The following is a 23,358-nucleotide window of genomic DNA, read 5'->3' on the forward strand; positions in this document are numbered from 1 at the left end:
TTTTTTCCTCTGAAACCAAGGGGCTAGGGCACCTGACAGCCTAAAGAGAATGACTGAGACCTGAGACAAGGTTTGAGTGTGCAACTACCCTCATGCCCACAGGGGATGCAGTACACACTGAACCCAGCTGTGTATCCAAAACCATTGTCACTTACACTATGGCACAGATACTTGGAGCATGAGAACCAAAGTAGAATTGCAGAGACCTGAGAAAGTGCATTATCTAAGTTATTTTTTTTTAATAATCAACTTGAGTCCTTGCAGCAGATCCCTCAATAAAATAATAGGTATGGGCTATGAAACTGACAACAGTTCCAAACTGACTATTGCAAAACCTCAAAGCGTCTACAGATATTATATATATTTTCCTAAGAATTACTATCTCTGCTTTCTTAATGAAGGAAAATTGAAGCTGCTTCCAAACATTTTCAGTATTGGAATTTCAAGCCAGAATTTCTGGCAATCACTAATAATTTTCAATGTATTTAAAATGTTTTATTAAGATCTCTATCCCCTTTGTTACAAGAAACAGGGTATAAAACATGCCAGGATCCAATAGGTCCTTCAACAATTAAAGAACTGTGCTCTCTAATCAGTCATATGCATTTTTCTTAGGCTTTTTATTAGCATAGGTTGTTTTTTTTTTTCATAGTATGAATCACATTAACACAAAGCATTTGGTCTGATCTAATGAGATTAACAAATAGCAAATTCCAGTCTTCAGTAAGAATTACTAAAGAAAACCCTTTGTTGAATCAGACGTCTCCTTCAGCGCTAGGAATTCAAGCTTTCCTGCTTATGCAGATGTTCTCGGTCTGCATTCCCATGCGAGGATGGCATCCACGGCAGCAGCCAGCAGCTGCTCACTTTTCTGGAGCACATTGCTTCGAATGCAGCTACTAGTGAATTACACACCCTAAATCTGACATAAATAGAGTCTCAAGATATAAGAAGTCATAAATGAGATTTGATGGGCTTTAACTGCAGTCGAATACTACAGGAAGAACGAACTCAACAAAAGCATGTACATTGCATGGATGCTATTTGCTTCCTTGTGATAAAGTGGCAACTTAAGCTGTGAAAATTACTGTCATCCATCTCACCCCATGCATTTGCACGCTTGGGAAGTGTAAGCGAATATGCAGCTACGTGTTTCGCAACCAAAACATTTCTCCTAAGTTAAAAAATAAAAAGAAGAGACTTTGATGCATTTCACTAGAAATGATGAGGCAGCATGTGGAGGCCTGTGTGTTTCCAGCCCATCAAAATAGGGTTGTTTTAACCTGCCCTACACCAGCTCAACTCCTCTGCCTCACAGCTCAGATGAAGATCCCCTGCACAAAGGTCCGACATCTCCAGTCAAAAGGATAGGCTTTACTTTCCTTTAGCTAAAAATATCCTCATCTCTACTATATGCTAATAGAGTACCTTCTCATTGCTTATTTTTGTGGGCACTGAGAGCATTTCTTCTCAGTCCTCCCACCTGATCTCTCTAATCTTGTAATGTCTTTGTATGAATCTAGATGTGTGAGGAGCACATAGACATATGTTCCACGAAACGGATTTCTACATATATACATGTATATATTTAGTTTATTTAAACTTAAGTCAATTCCACTTCTCTGGGAGCAGTGAATACCATGAGAAAATTGTGTGTTGCGATAAACAGCACTTGTAACTTTTAAAGAATATTTTAAACTGTCTTTTGTTTTCCAGTAATATTTCTGCCTTTGCATCATGTCCATCTCATTCCTTCATTCTGTATTACCAGTTCTTGGTACACTTCTATCAATTTTCTATTTAGATGATAACTCCAAATATAATGGTTACTTCACTTACTTGTTTTTGTTGCATCTTTCATGTTATCACCAAATTTTCATTTTCTACATCTGAATCCTTTCCTTTTATGTTTTGTTACATAGAGATCACAATCCCACGTTATTCATTATCTCATAGTGAGACTGAAGAATTTATTGCTGCTGACGTAATATGGAAAAACAAATTGATACAAATAAAGTTACCCATCAGCTGAAAATTTGGTCTGATTTTTGCATAGGACATTACCCCAGCAAAACTCTTATGATCCTCATGTCTATGCATGATTATAATACAGAAGTGCAACCTGCTCCTGTAAATTTACAAAGAGGAGCTGGTTCCAAACATTATCCTAACAGCTAAATACAACACTGATGTTTCTTTGTAAAATGGAATCGGGTAACTGAAACACACATGACTTCAGAGTTCAGGGGACTGGAGGCAACGTTTGCATTCATCACCTGGGATAGAAATGTAAAAATGGTTTTGTCTACAGCAAATGACATAACATTTACAAAATTAAAGAAATAAAAGAAGGCTTGAAGCAAAACGCAATTTTTCATTCTAATGGCTAGTCTATACTCCCTTTGCTTGCACAGTGAAAAGCACACTGCATGACACCAACTATTTATTTAATCTCCATTATTTTTTTCTTAAATTAGAAGAACAACTTCTGTAGAAGTTTCCACCAAAGAAAGCTTAAACATATTTAACATATTTTTAAATACACTTATTGCAAATCAGTTGCTCACTTGTTTAAAATCAGGTGTGAGGACAAGTACCAGCTGGAAAGCAGCTCACAGCAATGTCCTGAACCCAAACCCTGGGGCTGGTACACCTGTACCACCCCCTTTGAGACTGAACAAGTTCCCCAGCAGTATTGGTGCCCTGGGTGTGTGAGGGGGTGCAGGCACCTCAGCCCCGTTGCCAGCTCCCGGCCTGCACAAAGGGCCAGGGCACTTGGGCCAATGCACAAGGATGAGTGTTTCAGCAAGAGAGGAGCAGCTCTTGCATCACAAGCGAAATTGCACAGGGAAGTCCATGTGAACAGAGGATAAATTCCTTTCACCTCTAAAACACTTTTGATAGAAATCCTATGTAAGGGGGGAATACTGAAGTAAACATTTCAGATGCCGACAGACAGAAGGAAAAAGTAGAAACTTAAAGCCCAAAGCATCAGTACAAATAATACCTGAAACAGGGCACATAACAAATTTTAAAAGGTTCAGGGCCTGGGCATAGCACCACAAATCAGAAAATCAAATAAGAACAGCAAAGCATAATTTACTGCTTTTCTTCCCTTTGTGGATGCGGAGTCACGTGAAGCAAAGAAACCTACACTAAAAATAAGGCTGAATGATCTGTGATAGGAAGTAAAAGATAGAATCAATCTTCAACACCCTGCCAGCCTATACATTGATACACACAGCAAAAACTTGGCAGACAAAGCAACCACAGTTTCTCAGAGCTGCTGAGGGACCAGCAAGCCAGCAGGAGGTTGCCAGAGCAGGCTGTCCCTGCCAGCAGGCGCCCAACTAAAATCTTCATATCCCATCTACCAACATCGTACCAGCAGGCCAGAACTGATCTCCACCAGTTAAGAGAAAAATACATTTATATTCTTAATGAACTGAGAGATTCTGTTTATCAAAGATATATTAAAAGCTTTTAAACAGAAAGCTGAGATAAGAAGAGAGGAAAAAGATGCTCAACTCTCATGCACCCACTGTCTTTGTTTATGAAATATACACCATATAGTAAACCTATTGGAACATATTTTAGCGTGCTGCTCTTCTAAGCAAATACTACATTTAACACATTTAGGGAAATAATTAGTGTAAATAACTACCACCTGTATTTTTCTTCATGGACACCAGAGGGGAAGACAAACTTGGAGCTCCATACCCACCACCACCCTAGACCTCAAGACCCAGCGCTCCAAGGCCTGTGGCCTGGGAAGGCCTGATGCTCGAATATTTTTGTGCTGAAAGCAGAAAAACAGCACATGAAATAATAAATAGCAGAAAATAGGGTATTTAAATAGGCATGCAAAATATGCTATATATGTTAACAAACATATTATGAGAACTATGATACCATTTAAGCGGAACCTAGAGGATAGTTAGGCTATACTGTGTGGTCTGCTCAGAGACCTAGAATCATACATTTACCAAACTGTAATAATAAATTTTTGGCAAAAACACGCACAGCAATACATTAGAACAAAGATATGGCAATCAGTATCAGAAACTGTTTCAACAGCAACAGCTGTTTTTCAAAGAAGAAAAGGGAGAAGATTAATTTAAAGGCTAAACTCCAAGCTATGACCATGACGTCCTTCATTAGGTTGGCATCATTTCAGATTAACTCTACTGACCACAGTACATTACTCAGTAGGGATATTCCAGTTTTAGCACATAATAAATGATTTCTGAATTAGCTTTATTATTATAAATTAGCTGATTTTAACTACGTCACTTACCGCTGGCCTGTGCAAATCAATGGGAAAAACAGACTTGCACAATGAGCAAGCAATATTTTCTTCTTTGATCCACAAACTGCCACTAAATACTTATTGGCTGCCCTCCCAAATGAAGGGGAAATAAGAAGAGTGGAACTGATTTCAGCACTGTGGACCTTCTGCAAACAGAGGAACAAGCTGAGGGCTCGTTGCATTCAACCTGAACCTCCCTCAGAGGAGCCCTTGTATAACCAGCGTGTCCTAAGCAGGGCTTTTCTATGTCCATGTGCATGAGTCAAAAGGAGGCTCTTGTGGCCAGACCATGGAAGCAGAGCAGGCTGGGGCACAGGGGTGCTGCAGTCAGTGGGCTCAATGCTCCACATTGCAGCCCCTGCAGAAAGGCACCCCCACAGCGCTGCTTGGGTTTGGTACCACACAAACACTTTCCAGCACAGCTTTGTCCCATCGTGTCTGGCCAACAATTGCTCTGGCATCATTTTATCAATGCAGCCATTATATATCAACCTTTCTTTCACTGTTTTTAACTAGGATTTCCTGGAAATAATTTTCTCTTTTTCTACCTATACTGTTTTTCTACTGTTATTAATATTAGGAAGCAAGCACAGAATAACACTTGATAGACAGTCTGTCAGACAGATCTACAAACCTTTCAATAACACATAGAAACCCAGGTTCATAATGGGTGTGCTAAGACAATTATAAGTACAGCAGCTCAGACTGTGATGTTGCAATGTAAAAGCAACTGCGCCATTACGGTAATTTAAAAGATACCAAGAGAGGAAAGAAGGGGGGGAGCAGGAGAAAGAGCTTTCAAGATTGATTAGATGTTGGCACTGTAATGCCCTTTCTTTAAAAAAAAAATAATAAAAAGTATATAGTGTGCAGTACTGTTCCCTGCTGACTCCAAAGCACTGCGACTGAGAGCACAGTTCACAATTACAGCAGACTCTGAAACCTGTCAGTCAAGCAGCTGAGCTGGTAATATCAAACAAAACAGCAGATTTACACCTGGGAAAAGAAGCTATAATGTAAGAAATACATTTTCTTTGCTCTCATTTATAATGGTAGTGGGGGAACTAACTACAGGGGGTGCTTAGCATATTTACAAGACATTACAGGAGACATTTAGCATATTTACAAGCAACAATGGCATAGTTTTGCATGTTGAAATTTAAATATTGTAAAATCTACTCTGTCTTTAGCTTCTGTGACTTAAAGTATCTGTATCCAAACCTCAGGATGAAACTTTTAAATCAAATAATTTCTATAATGAAAACTCCATGCTTGACTAGCTCATCACAGAGCTTTTGCTATGAATACTCTAATAGCAATAGAGCACTTTGGTTTGTGTTTTTAACTATTATTTTATGCTTTATTTTAAAAAAGAGAAAGTTAAAAGGGGCTGTTAATGTTTCAGAATAAAGTGGAGATTTATTTTTAGAGGATATTTGTAATAGTAAAATGTGCTGAAATAAACATGCTTGCATTATCTTCACACAGCTGTGTCCAATTGAGCACTCCTATACACTGGTGTCACTGGTGTACTGGTTTTCATCTCTTTTACAGGCTATGAGCAACAGATCAGTAGAGCTTCCATTCTCTCTGGTCTTGGGAAAAGCTACGTGGAGGTGGATAGAAGGAACAGGGTATGCACTAGGAATGGTCTGGTGCAATCCAGTTGGGTACAATGAACAGACTGGGTCTGGCCCCATTAGGAACCTGACAGATTTATAACCTTTCTCCAGAAATGGGGGAGCCCAGAGGAGGGGAGGGCATGCAGCATGCAGCACTGCAGTGCCATTTGTTGAGCAGTGCCATTCACTAGCAAGACCAGCCAAAGCTCCTGCATTGGCCACATTCATTTTATATTTCACTGCAAAACCTGGATTAAGCAAATACAGAACACATCAGTGCTGATCTTGTAGCAAAAAAAATCTGGTGATCTAAGGATCGCATACTTGAGCTAATGAAGAGGCAACTTGTATGATGCATGAGTTTAGTTGGCTGAATATGAGCCAGCAGTGTGCTCAGGCGGCCAAGAAGGCCAACGGCATCCTGGCTTGCATAAGAAGCAGTGTGGCCAGCAGGGCTAGGGAAGTGATCGTCCCCCTGTACTCGGCTCTGGTGAGGCCGCACCTCGAGTACTGTGTTCAGTTTCGGGCCCCTCGCTACAAGAAGGACATCGAGGTACTCGAGAAAGTCCAGAGAAGGGCAACAAAGCTGGTGAGGGGCCTGGAGAACAAGTCCTATGAGGAGCAGCTGAGGGAGCTGGGCTTGTTCAGCCTGGAGAAGAGGAGGCTCAGGGGTGACCTTATCGCTCCCTACAGGTACCTTAATGGAGGCTGTAGCGAGGTGGGGGTTGGTCTGTTCTCCCACATGCCTGGTGACAGGACGAGAGGGAATGGGCTAAAGTTGCGCCAGGGTTTTTTTAGGTTGGATCTTAGGAAGAACTTCTTTACCCAAAGGGTTGTTAGGCATTGGAATGGGCTGCCCAGGGAAGCAGTTCAGTCACCATCCCTGGAGGTCTTTAAAAGACGTTTAGATTTAGAGCTTAGGGATATGACTTACTGAAGGACTTGTTAGTGTTAGGTCAGAGGTTGGACTAGGGGATCTTGGAGGTCTCTTCCAACCTAGGTGATTCTGTGAATCTGTGAGTCCACTGATGCAGGGAAAACATCTTTCAGATAAGATGAAGACCAAGTCTGATGGTTTCTCTCATAGGAACAGCATCTACAACACCCACAGCAACTTTAATGCAAGCTGCACATCATAGATCAAGGTTAAAAAAGGCTGTGACTACAGCCTGTGGATAAATATCAGACTCCTTTCCTCTCTCTGACTGCCCCTTAATACATTTAGTTGCAGTGAGAACACTTGCACAAGCATAAAAGAGAAGATGAGAGAGAACAGACACATCCCAACCTAGATCTAGAAACACAGCTGAGACCCTTTAATGCAGAAATGTCACATGAAGCACTCCCTTGACAGGTACTCATATCCTGAGAGTATTTCAGCCCCCAACAGCTAAGTGGATGATGATTCAGTAGGAAGGACTGAAGCCAGAATTACCAACTGCTTAAATTTAACACTAATTAATGCCAACTAAAACTTAATATTGTAACAGCTTTTTGTAGACTTTACTGCATTAAAAATAGTAAAAGCCATTTTCATTTTTTTTTAGTAAAATTCTGATTCCTGACCTATACATGAAGTTTCCCTCCATTTTCCAACTAATAAAAATCATTTAAATTTTCATGCAACTCATGGAAGTTTCCCGATGACATATGACTTGAGACAAATTGCAATTTACAATACTCATCAAATATGTTTATTCAGGAATTTAGGCAAATATAATGGAGAAAAAATACACAATTTTTCTGCATTTGGGCTTCTTCCATAAAGGTAAGGGTTTAACATCTTAAATGCAATAAGGCAGCACAGAAGATAAAACCAGAAGAAGCTTTGTTATTTTTAGCTTAATTATTGCTCACCTCTGAAGGAATGGTTAATTTAGGATCATGATCCTATATAGCAGTTCTCAGAGGAAGGTGATGAAAAAGGAGCATTTCAGAGGTTAGAAACGCTGGAGCTAAATACAACCCCATTACTGGTGTTTGTTTTTTTTCCAAGATGTGTTTGAACAAGACAAAGCTTGCAAAAAAAAAAAAAAAAAACTGTGAGGCAGTGCTCTCTGGCTCACCTACTATGTGAGCTGCAAATAGACGACATATATACCACCATAACTGTTTGGTACAACCCTAAGCACATAGATTAGATACGCATACATGAGTAGATAAACTCAACTATCAGGATTATTTACTACTGTAACATGCAACACTTTTTGACTGTTCACAGTCCTTGTCTTTACTGTGCATATATTTCATCTATATTTCATCTTCAATGACAACACATACTTACAAAATGAGTAAGTGATACAGACTCTTTAAGGCCCCTTACACAGAATAATACTCTGATAGCATATGGTCTGACATATAATTATTTTAGCATATGATTTGTTTGTACGCTGTAAACTAAAAATATTTAGCAAGCTGTCTTCTGAATTGTGAATAATGGCCTATGAGAATCTGTCACTATTGCTTCTCCCCCCCCCCCAGGAAACTGCAGTTATACGCAGTCCTGTCTCAGTTGTGTTGTTTCACTTTTATGGCTTTACCATGTTGGTATTACTACATCTGGGGTAGTTTAAAGTCTAATGAAAAGGGATTCATTCTGTTTTGTTCCACTTCGTTTTCATTTTTTTTTTTTTATAAACCAGTTGGACTCTCAATGTCCATTCTTAATCACGTTTTGATACTGTAAAGTTAGATACCTACTCTATCAATCCTCACACAGGTAGGTAATTTTTACATACAAAATGTTGCCACCTTCATTTGAAAAGGCTGCACAAGATCTATTTGGACAAATGCCAGGCTGAGCCTCAAGGGAGAATCTTCTTACTTCAAAAATGTTGAAGTTTTGAGGAAACTGCATCTATAACACCAAATACAATCATGTGATGCACACTGCCTCTCAGCTGACCCCTTTTGTAATACAGAGAACCTGGCAGAGACACTACATTTTTTTTTCAGAGCCAGAAGTACCTTGGAAACCAATTCAAGCTGAACCTGCCTCCTTGCCGTTCCCCAGAAAGTTATTTCTCAACATACGCTGCAGCACTAGAGACAGTGCATTGGGCCTGCAAAATGATATCAAGAACTATATTTGTAACAAGTAAAAACTTTAGTTATACTAGTATTCAAATAAATTTTAAAACAACCTCTCAAAGTCATTAAGTTTTCTTTATGACTGTTGAAAGATAACGGCAGACTACTAGGACATACAAAATACTTTTTTTTTTTCTTTTTTTTTTTTTTAAACTTGGTGCAAAAATGACTACTGATACCTTTTGGCAAAGAATGTTACTTTTTAAGATTAATTTTAATGCATTCAGATTATATTCAAATTTCTGCAGGAGAGGGGATTGAATTTTACCAACAGTTTTCCTGTCCTGAGGGAATACATCCAAAATAGTCTTCATTTTACATCAGAAAGACAGTATAAAGAAGAAAGATAATAGAAAACAATACACTGAATACTGAATAGAGGCATAACACATATGCATTATTTACGAGGCAGAAGCTTTAAGTATTACAAAAGTTGAAGTCAGCTCCCATATTACAGAAAGGGATATTTGAGATACTACCTGATTCTAATACTAATATTTTAGGACATTTTGAATTCAAGATCTATTCAGCAAGAAACACTCTAGATTTGGTACATTAATGAATAGCAATTAAAAACAACTTTTCAATCTTTTATATTGTTGGAATAGGGGAAAAAAAAAAAAAAAAACACTTAAATTAACAGGGTTGAATGAAAGAGTAAAGGCCTGCAGAATCAAATCCTTTTGTTTCTAAAATCTTATCACCAAAACATTTAACAAAAAATAATCTCACCTACACAGTCTGGAACACAAAATGAAAAGTATCTGTTGGACAAGGTTGTCATTGGTTGCAAACATTTGAATTCATCACATTGGTAGGAGCGCTTGCTCAGAAAGCAGTGTGAGATTTTCAGTGGAGAGGAGAAAATTACTATTTCTATGCAAAAATTCACCATGCCATTGCACAAGAGCACTGCTTTGGTCCCTTAAAACGTTTGATCGTCTCTGTCTCTTACATGTCTCTTGTCATGGAGCAGAAGGGACTCTTGGCAGCTCAGAGGATGAGGCAAAACCTTTATTTTATTAAGCTGCTAAAAACAACAGTACCAATGGGAAGAGGAGCATTTGTTTTCTTTTATAAACTAAGTAAAAGCAAAGGGTTTTCTCAACTCTTCCTAACAGCACACCCAAGGAAAACAGAGAAAGAGCGGGAAAGTTGAGAAACAGATTCCAAAGGTGCTTTCCCTCAGCTGGGCAGGTTAATACCTCTCCTCCCAGCTTTGTGAGGGGCAGCTCAGGTGCCCTCATTGCTCTGCTGACAAATATTCCCTTTCAAGTGTTCAGCCCGCTGCCCATACAAGCAGTTGCACTTCCTCCTCCAGATTGCACCAAATGAAGTTTTTTCAAGAGAAATCAACAGAAATCAATAATACTTGACCTAGCTAACACTGAAACATTTACTCTCCTTTCTATTGCTTTAATGACTGTCCATTGATATGCCTTTTCAAGCAAAGAATACTTTTCTAAAGGTAGTAGACTATACAAGTCTGTATTTAGAAACATTACTGTTCTTAGGTGCTATGGTATAAAAGATGAAATATGCAGTCTGTTCCAGGAAAGCATCAGGCAACGACCTTCAGTATGTATCTACAAAATTAAACTAAATCATAGCAATGAAATATCAGGTACTATTTTTTAAAGAAAAAAAGTAAACTAAAAATCCATTCACTTTTCCTAGTCCTCTAAAAGACCACTCTGAAAGACCACTTGAGGAGACATATGACTCAAGAGAGAAGCTACAGATAGCTTCATGTTACAGACCTTACTCAGACCCTTACCATCTACCACTACAACACTGTTGTGTGTTCTGCCTCTCTGCTCAATCTCCTAAAATACTGAAGATTAGCTTACAGAAATCAAAGGCAGAAGAGTACTAGCAATGATATCATACGCTATTTACCCATTAGTCCCCCCATATAGCATGAAGTTTACAGACACACACAACACACAGCTGATCATCTTCCCTAAAACCTTATAGCAGTGCTGAAAAGAGCAGAGTGCACAGGAGCAGCACCAAGGAAGTGGCAGCCCTTTCTTCATCCCCCAGGCGGTAAGACATCTGGGATTTTAGTATTTTCCATGTGCCATGAAAGCAACCATGATGAAGCCCTTCAGATCAATGAATTCACAGGCAGGAGCCCTGTTTCCACACTTCTGCAGGGCTAACAGCTTGAGTTCTGCAGAGTTCACATACCACAGCACTTTCTATAACAATCATAACTTCAGAAGCTTTTCTGTCTTACGGAGCAGGCTTCTCATTCTGGAATGGATAAAAATATCTTAAGCCACGATCTGAACACAGTAGAAACTATAAAATAAATTGTTAGTTTTGGCTACCATGCTATTGGATTTTCAGATATTTTCCATCTTCTTTCCAGTTCACTTAAGGCACCATTTCATAACATGTTTCTAGCAGTACCAGAGTGGTTCCTATCAAATGATTTATTTTTTGCTGTTCAAAATGGTGACAATTCTCCTTGTTATAAATAAATTTTGAAAACACTAAAAAAATAGAAATATTCCATATTTTTAAATATTCAGAACTCAGAGTATTATGTAATTTTTCTACAAAAACCTGATGCAGCTGTGCTTAAAAAGATGCCTATGTTTCATGCAAATATAGAATTCAGAAAACATACGATATTCTTTGCTAGAGGCGTGTTGTAACACATAGGTGAAAACACTATTTGTGTAAGAAATTCATAAACAGAAATGAAGTCTATTTATAATGTGTTAAGGTGCATATTGCATAATAATGGCTAGCTACATAGGTGAAAAATATTTTGTTCTCTTCTCAATCACAGGATTTAAAAGATTTTCCTAGTAAGTAAAATTATAAAACTCTTTCGAGGAAGTTTCTGCCACACTAACATGGAAATCTTTCATTCCCAAAAGAGGTAATGTTTAAATAGTAAACAAATATATAACTTCTAGTCATATTTAATGCGATAAGTGAAAAGGCCCAAGTCCTAGTGTGCTCATTAGCCATCTGATTGAACGCAGTAAGGTATTTCATCCTTCCCTCCCCTTTTAATCCACATTGCACATCGTCAGTATTGCTCCATATCAAATTAGATAGGAGTTTTGAGTTTTGGGTTACAGGGGTTTTGTTTGTATGTGTGTGTCATCAAAATCTTCTGTAAACTTGCTTTCTATTCTTTTCTTAAATTTCTGCTTACTTTTGGAGAACAAGCAACATGATAGGATACAAGAACATTTACTGAACTAGAAAAAAAAAACACAGAGCCTGTAAAGAAACCCCCATAAAGTATCTACTACTTTGATCTGGCTGCACATTCCACATATTTGGTTCACAGCTTAGAACATTTGACAAACATGCAGTGCCCATGTGACTGCTGAATATATACTCTTTAACTGCTCAATAGTACATAACACAACAGATGCATTGAACAAGATTAGGCAAAATAAACACTGATTTGGGCACATTCCAAGCACACACCATGCATACACATGTGTCTATGTGGTATTGGTTTTAGTTAGACGTCATAACCTCTAAGATAGATTTCTACTGTCCAAAGGCATCAAATGTCATTTAGGATACTCACATGACCTGGAGTCTACCCATCTCAAGGCTACAGTTACAGCACCAGATCTTACCTTACAGCCATAAGGCCTGGGTCATACCTACCAATCCTACGTAGAATGTTTCAAATCATAATTATTAACTTTTGGCAACCATTCAGAACCCCTTACATAGATAGAATTTTCACATATGCCCCTGTTGTGTGTTTTCCCTTACTTCACCTTTTAGATTTTATTCTAGCATCCTTTTCTGAGGCAGTTTTCAAATAACTGAGTATTTTAGTTAACATTTCATTTGTCTGGGAGCAGCACAGGAGCAGGGAGAGGAAGAGCAACATTTTCTGTTTATAAGAGTGTTTATAAGAGTGTTTACAACACTCATTTTCTCCAGGGCACTTTTCCTTTTTCTGTTCCTTTCTTTTCCATAGTTTATCTTGACTGTTTCTTCCTGTATTTGGTGATATTTTTCAGGAGTTCATTTCATTGTTCTTCCACCCCTTTTGTTTAAAGAGAAAAGAAACAAAAGCCCAGCAGAAGGCTTCAAAAGCCTACTTTCCGTACCGTCATCAAATCATCTGTAGCTGCCTTGATCTTTCTGTTTGCACACAGCTTTCTACTTGCTTCTATTTTCTATCATTTCTCTTCCTTTGCCATCAGCCCTCCTTCTTCCTCATCTCCAGCCACTACTTCATTTCACTCAATTCCATATTCCATTCAACATATTATTGACAACTGAGGTAAACAAACAGCCTTGCCCTCTTATAAACATGGCACTGTTAACAAGTGCTCTAATGGACAATTTAGAGGCGCTGCACAAACAATGATTACTGACCTCCCTTCTCCTGTGGAACCTGCCTATGGAAATGAGCTGCACAGGAAAACCTTTTGTGTGGTATCAAGACCATTTATGATATGTATGTACAGTGCATTATATTTAATCAACAACCCTGGATTTTAAGTTTGCTGCAGAACGTCTGGCTTTTTAAGTGTTCATTACTCACACAGAATACCATACACTGCATGGCAGAACATGAAAATCTAGATTAATTGCCATATTACAAATCCTGCTTAGTATGAAGCATGGCTGGTTGTTCTGCAGGAACAAAAAGGTATTGCTCAGGCTCTCAACATACGTGTTTTTGCTATTAGAGTATCTCCACCAGTGAACTACCTACTTTAACATGAAAATCCTGTATTCTTTAGCCAAACCAGAACAACATCAGAAATAATTAAATTTGCTTCCTCAGCATCATGACACTTCACCACAAGCCCCAAGATCACCATTTGATGTCAGCAAATGGTGCCCAAGTACACTGCCTCCAGTTTTAAGATAGAAAAAAAGATTTTATGCAAACACTTCTCACAGTCAGACTTACCTCAGCTGGCTGTGCTGCACATCAAAGTTGAAAAAAACGTACAACTCACACACACCCATTACCATCTCAGCTCATCAAACTCTGTGGCTTGCTGGGGTGGATGCACACACACTGACCTCTACAATGTCATGACTTTCAGGTTACTCATTGATTTCTGGGAATCAAAAATGTGATGCAAATAAGGAATTGCTAGTCAATTAGTTCTTATCACAAGCTCGCAGTCTGTGGTAATGGGATGACATGCTGTTCTGCATAACAATTGCAAACAAGCCTTTTATAGCCAGGTAACTGTCCTCAAAGGCAAGACGTGTCCTCTTTCCCAAGAACAGATGTAGTCAGCAACATGATTAATGCCTTTGCACATGGTACAAGACTGATTTTAACAGCTGTCAGCAATTTCAGATGGTATGGGCAGTCCCTTCCCACTTACCATATACACGTGATAGCGATGCAATCATGGTTTCAGTCTGCACACAGAGGAAAGCTTTTCTTTTTTCCTCATTATTATTTAATTCCATCACTGCCAAATGTAATGGAACTATCTGGAGCTTCTTTAAAATGCCTATGGTTTACCATATGTTCATTTAATTTTAAGAGCCACAGCTATATCATGCAAGTTGTAATTCTTTGCCTACCAATATATGTCATTAAAATGAATATTCATGTGGCACTTCCAGTGGCTTTGCTTAATATCACATCTAGCAGAGTCATTAAAAGGCTTGTCATCATAACCCACTGGTGCCTCTGGCACGTGTAAATTATGAACTTTAACTCTCCTTCTGCAAGTGCTAATCTCAGTGCAAAATAGAAAAATAAATTACTGGCATCAATTATCAAAGGTTAAAATTTTTATGAGTAAATTGGGATTTCCATAGTACCTCCAGCACACACTTCTGTTAGAAGTCACTAATAAGTTATTCTGGAACAGACCAAACACAGAGAACCTCCCTTGAAACATTACCAGTTCTGTTGCTAGATTTCGTGATGTTGCTATTGTCAGCAAGCAGATATTCCAGTAATATTAACATTTGTCATCTTAAATCAGATGAGGATCTGCAGAAATGGAATAAAGGCTCCATTGTTTTCTCTTCCACGGAAATCTTGCAGCAGAAAGGCTGCGTAAATACCAGTTTCCGTGAGAAAAGTAAAAACCAATGGCTAACTAAAGGTCTCTTGATCCAGAGTGGTCCCCCATGACAAGTCCTTCCACAATCAGCATGCAGGATAGTGTGTTAACATCATGTGGGCCTCCATCCTGGCTGAAAAGCTGCTGCCACTCTACGCCCACTGCATTTGGAGTGTCAGGGTGTCCACGAAAGGCACTGGGAGGAGGGTGACAAATAAAGGGAGGGATGGCATTGTGCCTGCCCAGCTCCAGTGCCCAGAGGTGGTGGGGAGGATGGAAGAGGCACAAAAAACAGTGAAGCCTCCACCACTCCCCAAACTCATCTCACAACTGCACTTTATTAGCCCAATCATGCTGAAAAGCACAGAGCTGTCCTAGTCAAACTGAAGACCTGGCCTCCAAAAGGAGTCGTAAGCTTGCACTGAGTAAAGGTTAAGACCCTGCACTTGCACTTGTGTTTCCTATAAGCGCTGTCCCAACTTCATGTCTGTCCTGCACCTTCTGGTCTGGATATGGTCTGCTTGCATAAAAAGCAGCCATGGACTTCTCTTCCAGGTGCTCCACTTGTTCAGCTTCCTGCTGAGCCCATGTAAGCTGACAGCACTGTGGGGTCCCTTAGCAAGCAGTCCCCATCCTTGCTGCATGAAAAACCACCTCTTCTTATTTGCGTTCAGCCTGGCTCCTGTTACTTTCACTTAACTTTCTTATTTGAAGACTTAAACTCCATGGCTACCTCAGGGAAACACTGGATATTTAAAACTTCTTCTCTGAAAGTGCCAGCAAATGTTTAATTACACTGTGGCATGCCGAAGGACTCTGCTGAATATGCGATCCATCACCTTAACATTTTACACCTATACACAGGTCACATACAGAATTGTAAAATAGCTTAGGTTGGAAGAGATCTATACAGATTGTCTGGTCAATCACCCTGTTCAAAGTATGACCTTCTACAAAGTTGGACGCAACTCAGAAGTTAGACATGTTGCTCAGGCTCATGGCCATATAGGCTTTAAATATTTCCAAGAATGAGAAACCCATAATGCAGTTGTATACAATTCAAATATAAGTATTTTAAATATATAAATGTGTGTATATATACAAGTATATACTCCTGATTGAACCACGTTTAACAACTGCATTTTTTTAATAAATTGGTATTAATAAACCGGAAAAGAGGTCCAAAATTAAATATCTGTATATAAATTCAATTGATTTTAGTTTGCTACTCAACACTGCCCACCCTGCCCTCTGCATTTCTGTAATCATGTTTTCATGTCCAGACTTCAAAAGAATACACACAGTTAGCTCTTGAGAAATTATATATTCTCTCCTCAGCGGGAAGTTCAGAGATAAAACCTAGTTCTTCCTCCTACTAAATGCTTACTCCCAGGATTCTCTGTTGCCATCCCATCAGTCAACATATACAGAAAGCTTTTGGGAAGGGTTGTGAAAAGATCAGGGATGCTTTCATCAGTGCTGATGACCTCTGATGCCTCTCTGCTTCATTTGTACGAATTGGAAAAGTAGAGCAAATAATCCAGTCTCAAAAGCTAGTTGGCTCTGCCTCAATTCAGATGAAGTTGAGGTAATGTCATGGCTGTGACCGCTGAATCCTTTATTCCTGGGTGCAGGCCTTCTGAGAAACACAGCTCAAGGGGGCAGAAACAAGATCCAATGTGTAAACTTAACTTTGGCATTTGCTGACACTTCAGTGGACATCTGAATGACAGCTTTCTCTTAAAAATAGCTTTTTGCTTAAGATCTCCTGGTTTTTAGACGAGAAGCAATTTTGTTGAATATACTTCTAGAAAGACAATCTGCACTTTTTTCTACACATGCCAGCTTCCCTTCACTCTATGTGTAATAGTGTACGTTAGGAGGTCATTGCTCCTGAACAGCCTTAGGCTGTCTCTGAGTACACACACTTTAAATGAGCAACCCAAGAGACAAGCAGCTGCCTGCCTCCTCCCACCCTGGCCAGAATTTTTCCAAGCTCTGCAGATACCACCAAGAAACAAATTCTAACTTTGTGTCATTTTAGGCAGCAAGATAATTCATTTGGAGTAGTCAGGCTTTTTAAAAGTGTGAGTTTTCACTGATGCTCAGCTCTTTGAGCAATGAATTTTTGTACAATGAATACTGGTGCAAATGGCTTTGTTTTTTATTTTGGTTATTTTACCACTAAATGCAACAAGTAAAGAGATGTTATGAGAGTCCTGTGCAAAACATTTAACTATGCCAGCTAAGGTACAGTAATAGCAGCTGTTCTGGCCCACTGACCTTGGTTGAGTGTAAATAACATAAAAAAAAAAAAAAAAAACATGCCATTTTACCCTCTGTTTGCCATCTTCAGTCCTCCTTCGGTCTCACTGCAGCCAAACAGAAGCTAAAAGTAGGAGCGTGATACGCTGCAAATGAAAAAAGCAGTCCACACCTATCACCTTGCCCACATAATTTTATCTTTCTCACATTTGAGTTTGGCACCTAAAGGTGGTTCTGCCTCCACAGCTGTTTCCAGGCCTTTGGCCAGATTTCTGTATAGTGCATCAATTCTGACCAGAATTTGGCTACAGACTATTATATAAACTGAAGCTACCAATAAATTATCACAAGTGATCACCCTCAGTTGAACTATGACTGATGGACTGGCAGGATAATAGGTAGGATAATAAATGCCCACCTCACTGGACTTATGGGATGCCCACAAAACCAAGCAAAGAGCTGCAGCCCCTGAATGCAAGGGACTGCAGGATCCTGGTTTGCCACCAGCGAGCATCCCTTCCTGGACACAGAGGGGATGGATGTAGGTAGAGCCCTTGGACCAGGTTTTCCAGCTCGAAGCACAAGGCAGTTCATGATATAGAAGTAAGGGGGAGTTAAAAAATATTCTGCCCTCCTACACCAATTTAATACTCAATTTTATTGAGAGTTTCCCAAAGACCAGTATTTTTCCTAAAATCTTAACTCCTAGAAAGTAAAATAAATCCAGTCAGAACAACAGAGATTGTAAGCATTAGCAGCTGAGAACAGTATGAAATTACAAGACAAGTCAAAGCTAAAATTTTGTTAAACCAAATCTGGGGCAGAAGGTACTGAAATCTATTTCTTAAGCTAGTCTCATGATTTGTCATACTTCATGTTGACTTTACGATGCAAAACTCACTCCTGCTTCACTTTTTTAATGTGTTTATGGTTTGTAAACTCTGGCAAAAGCAACAATCTTTAAAAATATTTAAGAATTTCAAGATAAAGATTTCTTTGTAATGAACACACAGTGCAGCACAAAGCTGGATTTAGCAAAGTGTTCTCAGTAAATGGAGGAGAAAAATATTTGCAAGGCCATATCACACGGCTATTGCTGGATGGTGCTTCCCCAAACTTCAAGAAATCTCAGATTCCTGGTTTTTTTTTTTCTTTTTTTTTCTTAGAAGAGCCCACAAAAGGTGCTTCTGACATCCCTCTTAGCTAAAGCACTCCCTGAGCCAATAAGCCTTCATTAAGCTATCTGAATTACTTTTTAAATTAAGAGAGCGGCACATGTTCCTGCATACTAGAACAATGAGAGGCTTTTGGCAATGATCCTGCTCAAGTAATTACAATATTTTGCATTTTTACACGTTTTTACACTGCCTGTCATCTCACCGGGTGCCAGAGTGCTTAACTTAACCTGGTGCTGCCTGCACACCCACCACAATGCCCAGCTCATGCGACATGCTTGGTCCCACTGACTTCGCAGGTGATTGCCTCACACATGAGCAGAAATACCACCATTGACAGTAGAGGGGATTAACGTCATTAACACAGAAAGCACAAGGGTAAGAATTTCAGGCCAAGGAATCTGAGCTAATCGCATGAAACCTGGTTGAAAAAAGGAAGTTGTTTCCACCGGGCAAACATGCAGAACCCTAACTGCAATGCCACGGGATGACGTATGCCTCCTAACAATCCCTTGAAAGCAGGAAAGGATAAGAAAAAGGAAAAACAAAAAACAAAAAAAAAAAACAACCAGCACCATGCTCATGTATGCATTGGAGGTGCAGTTCCTATATAGCATTTTCAGAAGTGTCCAGAAGTTACTCAAGCTGGGGTATAACTAAAAGCATTTAAAAAGCAGAAATGCATTTTAGCAGTGTCTTTTCCCCATTACAGCACATAACCTGTTACGGTACTAGAAGTCCTGCCACAGCTGAAGATACATTGCACAGTTTATTACAGCTACATACAACCTATAAAGACGTTACTCCAAACCAAAGCCAGTTCTCCTGACAGTCACACAGTCCCCTCTACAGCAGCCGATCGCATTACAAAGCATACCACTACCACCACACTGCCTCTTGGGGTGGAAACCCACTCTCCCCACCAGGAGAAGCAGAAAGGCCCCGTTGGGGGTACCCCCTGCTGTTAACAGCAGGAACAAGAGAGCTCACCCAAAGCAACCCAAGAGCAAAAGCATCCCTAGCTGAGAAAGCCTGCTGCACCAACACACCAGCCTCCTGCAACCACTGGGGTCTTCAATTATGACCGAGAAAAGCATGGAGAACAGAGAGATGACCACAGCCAGGGTCTTGACAGAAAAAGACTGCCTCCTGCCCCCAGCATCCCAGAGGGCACGCAGATCACAGCTGAGATCAGCAAGGGGCTATTTGCCCTCCTCCAGCTTTTTGCTATTAAACTGAAGGGATTGTTATTTCATTTCACCAGGGCTGTGACGGGAGCCCTGATGGCAACAATTTGCACCTGGCCACTCCACTAAGGTCATTATGGTGTTTTTTGTCCATTTCAAATGGAAGGGAAGGAAAAATGTCTGCAGTGCTTCTGCCACAGCTCCTTCCAGTGGCTCAGCAAGCACAGGTGTCCATAAACATGGGCCACGATGGGAAAGGCACCACAGGAGCAGGGAAGCAAGTGAGCAGGACATGGTATCAGCCTCAGGCCCCCCAGCATGAGCAGCAGGTTCTCACCCAATGCTTGCAGGAGCGATGCAACCTGGAGCCTCATCCGAGCTGCACAGGTTTGCACCCTCGACAGACTTCAAAGATGCGCTTGATGTACACCCGTACGAGATCAGAATAACCCCTGCTCACTGTAAACAAACAAAAAAACATCTCTTTAAAGCCTGGCCCAAAATCAAAGTCCATGAGCCTTTGGGGGGAGGCAATAAATCCAGACCTTTCAAAGTCTTTTTCTTCAAATAATCACCAGTTGGTTTTGCATTTCTCATTTAGAAGTCTTCCTTCCAAGCAACTACAAGATTAAAAGAACCATGGCAGAAAGTGTGACGAGACAGAGCAAATTAAATTTCTGCACGTGAAGAGCATGAAACAATTACAGAAAGAGGACTTGTGCTCTGCCAAGAGACACCTAGCATGTGCTGCTCAATGAGCTCGCTGGCAAGGAATACGATTTGCATAGTGCTAAATTAGTGGCGTAAATGTATGTTAATCGTACCCAGCTGCTGGTATCTTGCTTTTTCTCTAGTTTAGTACAATCAGGAGGTGTTTTAAAGAATTGTAGCTAAACTTCAGCTGTAAAATTTAAAGGCACATCCAAACTTCCTCAAAGCTGACACTTGCTCTCAGCTTTAGACCTTCATTAAAGGATTTTCAGAGAGCAGACCCTTTTTTGCAGCCTTTTTCTTCCCATCTTTCCCCACACTAACCCACTCCAGCTTACCTCTGTAAAGACCTGCTGCCTTACTGTTCTCAGCACAGTGGCTTCATCTGGCAGCCCTGCCACCAGCTTTTGTTAAGCTCCAGATCAAACACAAGCAGCCCTAGCAGTACTCTTGAAAATTGTTTTAAAGCCTAAATTGCCCCCATCAGCCATCATGCAGTTAAGCACAGCAAAGTGCCTAACCTGACTGCAGCTGTTAGATCTCATAATAATAATAATAAAAGGAAGAAAAGTTTTTTAAATGAATTTCCCCAAAAGGCAAGCTTACGAATAACCGCAATTCAGGTTATAGAAAGTCTATATTATGGGAACATAGAAATACACTAGCTGTTGACCAAAACAGATGCTTTTTGTTTAGTTACTTCCCACATATTTAGAAAATAGTTATTTTAAGAACAGGTAAAACAGCCATTTTATATTAATTTCTGGTGTTTTACTGAGGGTAAATAAGTTATCCATAAATCTCTGCATTAGCAAAACCAAATCATTTACAGAAGCATACACCACTCCAGACTCAGCATGAAGAAAACAAATCAAATATAAATGAAAGCAGAAGCTGAGATGCAGTCCTTAAGCCATAGGAATATTACTTAAGTAACAGGCTCTGCAAACCTAGGATGCAATTTCAGAGTCTAGTGATGGTAACAAAAATTCTAATAGCTACAAAGGAATGCTATATAGTTTTCTATATCAAATTAAACGAGGATTTAATGCAAAATATTTGAAAACGAGACGAGGGAGATCTTCATATATCTTGTGCATATATTAATTCAAATATCTAAGAAAGTTTATAAGGTAAAGAAGCTTTTTTAGTATGGGTATTACACGTATATGCGTTGTTTGTAGAAACACGCAAAAAAAAAAAAAAAGATTAGGAAAATCAATACTCAATTCTTTTTCTAGATTTTTATCCACTGTAGTACACAAAAGCAATTTAGGCACTGGATGCAGTGAATCCTTACTTCAGCATTTCTCAGACAAGTATATTCGTCATTCCCTCTGACAAACGATAGATAACAGGTGGCAAATCAAGTATGTTTTATATTTAGTACATCTTCAAAATGTAAGCAAAACATGAAGTTAACAACTTTTCTTGAAAAAAAATGGTTTTGTCTCTAATGCTAAAAGGAGAAAGCATTGGGAATAGCATCAGCCATTATGACCCATTACCAAAATCACCCCCATTTCAGGAGTCCACCAGCTTTCTAAAAATTGTAGCACAAAAATTAGGAAGAAGAGGGAGCGACACAACTAGCTGTCTCTACCCACTACTCAGAATAACGACTGCACATTACAGGTCTCTGCATGAAGGGCATCATTGCTTCTCTGCCAGTGATATTGCCTAGTTTGTAGGCTAAAGCTAGAGAAGCAAGAAAGATGCTGAATTTTATGTTGGTCTACAGAAGATAAATTAAAATGAATTCTGTCCACAAAGTTCATGAAAAGAGTCTGGTTGTCTCACAGGGCAAAACAGTTTGGGTGAAGAAATCTGGCTGCAGTTTATTCCAAAAAAAAAAAAAAAAAAGATTCAAAATGGATTTCTGAGAGCTAAAATGCAAACTTACAGCACAAGCACTGAGGCTATCTGCATCTATTATGTCAATTCACCTTTATTACTAGTTACATGCAGAAACTAATCCACATGACGTAATATGTTGTAGCTTCCAAAATCACAAGGACAGCCTTAGTTTCCAGCTCTCCAGACTTACGCATTTTTGTGCAGAGTCTGGAAGAAGTCAATGGGAAGCCCAAGCACAGCAGCCTGCTAGGACAGCAGAAAACACCAAGCCGAGGTGTGAAGTGTTCGGCTCTCCCCCTTTGGCTATGGCCAGCAAACACCCACCTGGCAGGTGATCCAAGACAGGATACAACTATTTCTAATTACTTGTTCCTATAGTTTTCACTTTTCTGCCCTGCTAACAAGCACCTGGCTTAGTGGGGGAATGGCAGCCTCTCACACAGATGTTTCTGTGAGAAAGCCAATCTGACCAAACTATAGGCTGGATAAAGGGATATTTTTTCCGCTCAAAAAAATGAAAATGGTTTCGCTTCAAATTGTGTTTCCCTTCTATCTTTTAAATGGTGTCAACCACACAAACTGTGCACATTATATTCATGACTGATGGTTGAAGTCATCTGTACTGTTCAACATACTCGAAACACTAAGAAGGAATTCACTTTACAAATCACTGAATGTCTTTCCAGCATATCCTGACCATAATCTACACGTGTAACACCTGTTACTGTAAAGTACATGTACAAAGGAAGGAAGAATATATGCCTGGAGACAAAGTATTGCACTTCTTCATTAAACTGAAAAGAAAGGTATTGCCATCCTTACCATGCAACTGAAGTACAAGTATTTCTTTTATATCACATCAACATAACATTAAAGCATGCTTCAGAGCTGCTAGCTTTCATGATGGCACCATGAGGGCCTGTTCTTTTCATAGGGTTTTAATAGTTGGGATGACAGAAAATGAGTTCTGAAAGCTCCTCACAGACATAATGCAGTTATTCCCTTCAGCTTTATAGTTGAAATATATTCAATTCCAATTTGAAGAAATGATAGTTCAGAAATGTGTTTTGTTGTTGTTGTTTTGTTTTGTTTTTGTTT

The 23,358-nt window shown here is 39.5% G+C and overlaps 1 protein-coding gene and 1 long non-coding RNA gene across 6 annotated transcripts in view; both read right to left on the reverse strand.

Moving 5' to 3' along the window:
- Positions 1-22,584, reverse strand: part of LOC137853705 (uncharacterized) — a 59,705-nt gene extending 37,121 nt beyond the window's left edge. Inside the window, exon 1 of the long non-coding RNA XR_011094675.1 lies at positions 22,451-22,584. This is a non-coding gene — a long non-coding RNA (uncharacterized lncRNA). The remainder of the gene's footprint in view (positions 1-22,450) is intronic.
- SMYD3 (SET and MYND domain containing 3) overlaps positions 1-23,358 on the reverse strand; it is a 376,761-nt gene that overhangs the window by 223,137 nt on the left and 130,266 nt on the right. The gene's annotated exons all lie outside the window — the stretch shown is intronic.

This window comes from Anas acuta, chromosome 3, assembly GCF_963932015.1.
Source record: "Anas acuta chromosome 3, bAnaAcu1.1, whole genome shotgun sequence".
Taxonomy (NCBI): Eukaryota; Metazoa; Chordata; class Aves; order Anseriformes; family Anatidae; genus Anas; species Anas acuta.